At 33.3% G+C, this 7490-nt stretch overlaps 1 pseudogene; it reads right to left on the bottom strand.

The window, feature by feature from the left end:
• Positions 1-5921: 5921 nt before the first annotated feature.
• LOC122100790 lies at positions 5922-6018 on the bottom strand (annotated as a pseudogene).
• Between the last annotated feature and the right edge of the window lie 1472 nt (positions 6019-7490).

Genomic DNA, 7490 nt, shown 5'->3' with positions numbered 1-7490 from the left:
CAGTACCACATAAGCAAAAAGAAAAAAAAGCCAGAAGTGGCGCTGTGGCTCAAGTGGTAGAGCGTTAGCCTTGTGCTGAAGAGCTGAGGGATAGCGCCCAGGCCCAGAGTTCAGGCCCCATGACCGGACCCCCCAAAAAAAAACAAAAAAACAAAAAAACGATGGAGACATCTGATCTTAAACAATGAGTCAATATGATAATTTCCTGCTCAGAAATTTTCTTTGCAGTTATTTCCCTCATAATGACATAAAAGTGAACAACGCAATTAATATGAATATATCACTTTGCATATCCTAAATAGACACAATATAAAAATCGCAGTAAAAATATTAGAATATATCACATGATAAAATAACAGGTAGAAAGTATCAAACTCTGATTGTTTTTCCAAGTACTTTACCTTTGGTATCTAATTTAATCCTCACAATAATCCCATAAAGTGGAACTACTTCTATTTTTAATTCTAAGATGATGATATTAAGTCTTCAGAGTTGCAATTACTAGTACAACATTGCACACACGGTAACTGTTAGCCTGCGGTCCATTCCCAGCATATCAAATAACCTCATTCTATTTTGTAACTAAATACCAGCACTCAGTCTACTAATTCTAGGAAAATATCCCAAAATTACTGTGCACACTCTAATAATATTTCACTTTATCTTTCTTAGAAAATAGGTAACTAAGCCGGATACTGGTGGCTCATGCCTACAAAGCCAGCTACTCAAGAGGCTGAAATCTGAGGATTGTGGTTCAAAGCCAGCTCTGGCAGGACAGACTGTGAGATTCTTATCTTTAATAAACCACTAGTAAACTGGGAGTGGCACTGTGGTCCAAGTGGTAGAGTGCTCGCTTTGAGTGGAAGAGCGCAGGGACAGTACCCAAGCCCAGAGTTCAAGCCCCATGACCAACAACAACAAAAAAAAAAGAAAATAAGTAACTGTAATATGAAAACTCCAAGTTCATAATCACTTATACCTCCTTGGTGAAAGGAATTGCTAAACTATAACATTCTTGATTTCTAGCTCAAAATAGTAGAAATCATATTTTATCCCCTCACTCAACACTGCACTGCCTGGTGACCCCATCTCTAGTTAATACAGTCTTACTGAAAGAATGACCTGCCCAATTCCTGACGGAAACAGACTGCAGGTCTTTTGGAGCAATCATTTCCACATTGTAGTTCACCTAAATTGTTTACCATTAGAAGTATTTTGATTGGTTTTTATACCCAACATTTTGAGAGAAACGTACTACTTTAAAATGTTATTAAAGAAAGACTGATATAAAAATCACTTTGACCCCAGATAAATATTTTACCTTTCATATACCCAAAAATGCAGTCTGACCTATCATTAATGTTAGGAACGAGAGGTTAAAAATCATAGACACCAAGACTTAAGTATGAATTAAAGACTCTCCAACTTGTGAATACAATTGGTTTAAAAAAAACATCAATACTACTGCATTTTTAAATTCCCTATGAAAATGATAATGATTCCCTATGATAATGATAATGATAATGATAAACTATTAACACTTAAAAATAACTCATTTTCTTGGGAGTAGGACACAAAACACAAGGTTAATTCTAATCGTTTTAAAAGACCTTTATTTATACAAAAACTCACTCATAACTATAAAGATTATAAAACTAACTGAAGTACAGAGACACAAAGGAAATAATTTAACTGCATCATGTACATTCAATGGACTGTTAATAGAAAACAAAGTTATACTAATAATTAGCTTACCCAAGTCACTTACATTCTTTTATTCTATTCCATTTACTTTCATAAAAACTGGGTTTTCATAAAATGACGCATAAAAAAGACTATATACCCACTTACATTTTGAGATCTTAACAATATTTATTTCAGAAATTTTGGCTCTATAGTCAATGAAATGAAATAATACTAAAATATTCAAAGGATTTTCAGAAATTGCAAGACTTGCTCTGGGATGTTATGTATATTGGAAAAGATATTCAAAAAGCCTTTTTTGTTAAAGTTGCCATAGTTACTCCCATAAAAGAGCCATTAGTAAAGATCCCTGTGCATGTACAAAATACCTTCCAATGCATCCACAATCTGGACATGACACATGCTTTTTGTTTATTCGTTTTTGAAAGGAATATCTAACAAGCATATCCACAATACTTATTTTCAGACAATAAGATGAGATATTCAAATGTAGTATGGGTTTGATTATCTCTTAGTGAGAATAGATATGATCTTGCAAAGAAAGTTATTTTCAACAGAAATCCAGAAAGAGTTTATCCAACTTGTGTTTCACAGGAATAACCAGAGAGTAATACCTGTTTGGTCAAGTCGGTCCAAATCACTCCATGAGTGTATCTTAAAAGTATAACCAATTTAAGAAGTATTTTGTACTGATAATCAACTTACAGCAAAATAACTTACTACCTAATTATGTCTGTATCTTCTTACCCAACATACAATAAGAGCTGAAAGCGTTCTCTTTATCTAACTTAATGTTATAAATGCTTTGATTATGATGACGTTATTATTAGACAAATAATATATACAGAAGGGTGGTTCCACTGAAAAGACATGACAGAACACTGTTATATAAAAACATTGCAACACAGTTAGCTCTTTTCAGCTTCACCCTGTCCACATTGGCAAGCAACATTGCAACAGCACATGCACACATATACACATACACACATGTTCGCACATGTACACACACATATACATGCATGCTAAATTCAGGATTTATTGTACAAAAAAGTTCAAATAAAATTTTAGTGATTAGGACAAATGATAATATGCCTTATTACAAAATAATACATAAACCATCACCACGCATGTTACATTTTACCTGCTTCTCCACATGTGACCACTTAATTTATTTTTAATTAATAAATTACCTTATTAATTAATTTATTTGTTTGGTGTTAATACTAGGGCTTGAACTCAGGGCCTGGCTTTGTCCCAGAATTTATTTTTTGTTTCAGTTTTCTCAAGAATAGCATTTTACTGCTTGTACCACAGCTCCATTTTTAGCTTTTGCTGGTTACTTTCAAATCAGATTCTAATGGACTTTTTTTCTTGGTCTGCTTTCAAACCACAATCCTCAGATTTCATCTTTCTGTTTAACTACTATTAAAGACATAAGCCATCAGTGTGGCTCCTATTTTTTCCTCAATAGTTATCTAATGCACATACTTAGATAGTAATTTAAAAATGAGAGTATAGAAGCAAGATGTACAGTGGTGATATTGTCCTGTCAGAAATTCAAGTTAGTAATGTAAATTTATTCTTCAGACCATACCCAAACAATACCATGATATAGTGTAAGAGAAGTCACTATTGAACATATTAGCTTTAAGAGCTTTCTGATAGATCCATTATTTATTGGTACCCAACATTAGAAAATTGTATGAGACATTGGTAAAATAGAAGTCCTTTGCATGACTACATACATTCCTTTTTTTTTTTTTTTAAGACACTTGCTTTCATCTAAAAAGGAGGGCTATCTATTGTCTTCATGTGATTTTGATGATTGAACGTGGTTAGTGAGAAGGTCAAAATGTATTTGTAGTCCTTAACTATCAATTCTCATTTATCCTCTTGTAGAATATAATGATTAAATCAATAGTTCAGAATCATGCTTCCATTGCAAGTGGATCACCAGTAAGAAATCCTCAATACCAATTCCCACAAAGTTTTGTCACAGATACAATTTCCCTGCCTTCTCTGCTGCTTGACTACCTTCCTATTCCTTCATTGTACAGGAAAAGTGTGATTCAACTGATTTCAGTCAGATTTGTTACTAGAATTATCAAGGATTTAGTTTATTGTCTGTAATTGGTCAAAGTTATATCTCTTTATGTAGGCTACTAAAAATGTATTTACTAATTTCAAGTAAATACATAAATTCTATTTCCATCTTTTTTAAAAAATAAAATTTTGTTTGCTCTATAAATTGATCAGAGATATGGATTTTGTGGCTAGATATGTCATTGCACATCTGTCTCTCTCTTTTTCCCTTTCTTGGTTCTCATAAATAATATGATTGCTCCATAATTATCCTAATTTATTTTGCTTTTATATTTTTGGTTGCATCATTACACTTTTTGCTCTGCCATTTAACAAATCATTTATATAGAAGGCATTATTTCCTATTTTCCTAGCATAAACTGCACATGAAGACATCACTGGTCCTCATTTTCAGTGTGTACATTTGCATACGGAGGAACATCTTTCCTCTGTTCTCTAACAATTCCTTACTCTCCGGTTAGAATAATTTCGAATAGTAAAATTGGAAAAAGAGAAAATAAATCATGGTGAATAAACAGATGCAGAAAATTCACCGGATATTTCTGACCAGTTCAACCAATGTGAACTAATAGGGAAATACATGGATACCTCATTCCCACTGGCTCTCAAAGTCTCTGATTAGGCAATTCTTAGGAATATGAAGAACAAGATGAAAAAGTAAGGAATGGTATCAATTAAAGAAAAAAAATGGAGAAAGATCCAAGCAAATTTCTTCATTGGGCTGCCAAAAATATTCGGCTTATTACAGTGTGGAGACTTCTTTCCAAATGGCCACTCATGTGAATAGTAGGGATGACGATGAGTATACCCCCTTCATTGAGAAGCCTACAGTGGACACTTAGACATTGTCAGTGAGTTGGTGTCTCAAGCGGCACATACAATAATTGTAGATGACTGGACACCCCTGCACAGTGCATATACGTGGAATAATACCAGAGTGGCTTCTTTCTTACTTCATCATGATACAGATACCAATGCCCAAACTAAAGGCCTCTTGACCCCCTTGTATCTTGCTGCTGAGAATTGACATAGCAAAGATACGCTGGATCTCCTTCTGTTGAACCATTATATAAAACCAGGCCTGAAGAACAACATAGAAGAAACTGCATTTGATATTGCCAAAAGGATAAGTATGTGTCATTCCCTCTATGAAGTTGTGGAGGGCTGTACAAATTGTTCAACTAAGTCCTAATGTTCGGGTTAAGTTTCTTAAATTTCAAAAATGCAAGTCCATCTATTGTGTCCATACAAAATATTTTCACAAAACAAATAAGAGCAATATCTTTTTTTTTTTTTTGTTCTGTCATGGGGCTTGAACTCTGGGCCTGGGAGCTTTCCCTCTGCTCTTCAGCTCAAGGTGAGCCCTCTACCACTTGAGACACAGCTCCACTTCCAGTTTTCTAGTGGTTTATTGGAGATAAGAGTACCACAGACTTCCCCTTCCAGGCTGGCTTTGAACAATGATTCTCAGATCTCAGCCTCCTGTGTAGCTAGGATTATAGGCATGAGCCACCAGTGCCCGGCAACACCAATATTTTACTGTAAAAATTCATGGATTCCGCGGAATTCTTCCAAATGAATTGCCTGCATTGGATGTCAAAATGTATCCAATAGTTTTTGTATACATGTATAATGATTTCTTCAGAGTTTGTGATTTTTTAATCAGAAATAATTTTAACTTACCTGTTGAAATGAGTAGTACAGAAAGTAAAATATTTCTGGTGCTTTTCTGAAAAAGTATATTTTAAAATATTCTATATTCTATGTTTGCATAATGTTCATAATTTATTTTATTTTCTCCTAGATATACTTTGAATTCTACATTACTTTATAATGTATAGGTTAATTAATGTGTCCTTTCCGATTGCATTCCATATAGAAACAGTTTGATTCCTTATTTTTCTAGGTCTTTATTTTTCTTTGGGATAAAATGACAACGTTGTCTAATTTGAAGTTTTGTAAATTTTATGCTATGTAAACGCCTTTCTGAGCTGAAGATTTAATACACTGATGTCAAACTAAATTTAATTATATGAATTACGTGTATTGTTACACTTGTAATTTTGTAATCAACCTTTTAATAACTGTTTTTCATTTCTTGCATCTGAAGAATGAAAAATATGGAATACTTCTCAAATTTTCATATTATCCTTTTGCAAGTGCCATGTTAATCTCTGTATTGTAATTTGAGTATACGTGCTGCTGATGCATTGTAGTATCCTCTAAATTTAAGTTGTTAATGATGCAATCTTTATACAGGCTTATATCTATAGGTGCCTACTTGTAACAAGGAAACCTTCTTGTTCCTAACAATGCTATCAATCTTATTTCCCTAAAATTCTGTGAATATTGGAAAAATTGTATTGATCAGTCGATTGCTCACATTTGCAAATTTTTTTTGTCAATGACTATCAAGTCTTTTTATTTGGAATTTTATCGTACTCTCAATTATTTATAGATAGGTCTAAAGGTGATGGCTTTTTCAAGTACTTATTTATCCAACTGAATTAGCTTTGTGGACCTAATGAATTCAAAGTAAGCATTGCTTAAGAGCTACTTCTAAACTTCTTCAGCTGACATTTTCCCAAATGAGGTGTTACTGGCACAAATGTCTACCTGAGCCTTTACCCTTCTTCCATGTGGGAACAGACCAACCAGAATATCTTACCCTGAAAACGTAAATTGTTTTACTTGAACAAAACAAATCTTGGTTACAAGGGATGATAGAGAGATGAACAGTTCAAACAGAACTGTTCAGACTAGAAGGTATTTTATCAAAATATAATTTTTATTATACCTTCCATTTCAACAGTAACTAAAGCCAAGAAGGTGAAAAAATTGTTCATATGCATGATTACTTAATGTCCTGGATTGTCTACCATCAAACCAGGCAGGAACTTACACTACTGCCTTTTTATCACCAAATATTTTCATAGTTGCAGGAGAAGTCCATATGTTTCTCCTCATTATTAGGCATTAAATTGATAATGTTTTAATCACAGTGTTTCCCCTTGCCTACATGCTGTAAATCTACAAATGGTAAAGCTTTAGGTCTAACTCTTTCAAACACTGAGGCAGAGATAATGGAATAATACTTAAAACAGAGTTGCCTTTGATACAGTAACTACAACATAACAATGCAAAACGTGTGCCTTTTAATTATATTAAATATAGTTATATATTTTATATTTATATGCGCTGATTTTATATTTCACACAATGAAACTTACTAGAATTAGTTGATAATTTGACAAATAAATTGATATTTACTCCAATAAATAGGATTGGAATATATACAATTAGGTTTAAAATATATATTAGAATATAAAAAAGTATCAATGCAATGTCTTTAGTATAAACTTGTAATACATTCTAACTGTTCTGGGTCTTCTGAATTCACATGGTAAAAAAAATGTTTTCCTCTAATCTATAATGAATTTTACTCTGCTGCTCTGTTTATTGTTTTAACTCGCTAGTCCCAAACTTTTTCTCCATATTTCTGAAGCATTCCTACTGATTATGCCCAAATTTTGCTAAGATGCCTAAAGCATATTATTCTTCTGCAGGACCCATGGGTCATAGGATCCCAGGTCCCAGGTACCTACATCATCAGATAACATGGGCAAGACTTCTTACCAAGGCCCACGCAACATGTCAACACAAAGTAATTGAAGACCCATCTCA

This window comes from Dipodomys spectabilis, unplaced genomic scaffold (genome assembly GCF_019054845.1).
Source record: "Dipodomys spectabilis isolate Male_0828 unplaced genomic scaffold, ASM1905484v1 ptg000601l, whole genome shotgun sequence".
NCBI classification, from domain to species: Eukaryota; Metazoa; Chordata; class Mammalia; order Rodentia; family Heteromyidae; genus Dipodomys; species Dipodomys spectabilis.
The sequence above is the reverse complement of the archived record's forward strand: the minus strand, read 5'-3'. Positions and strand labels throughout refer to the sequence as shown.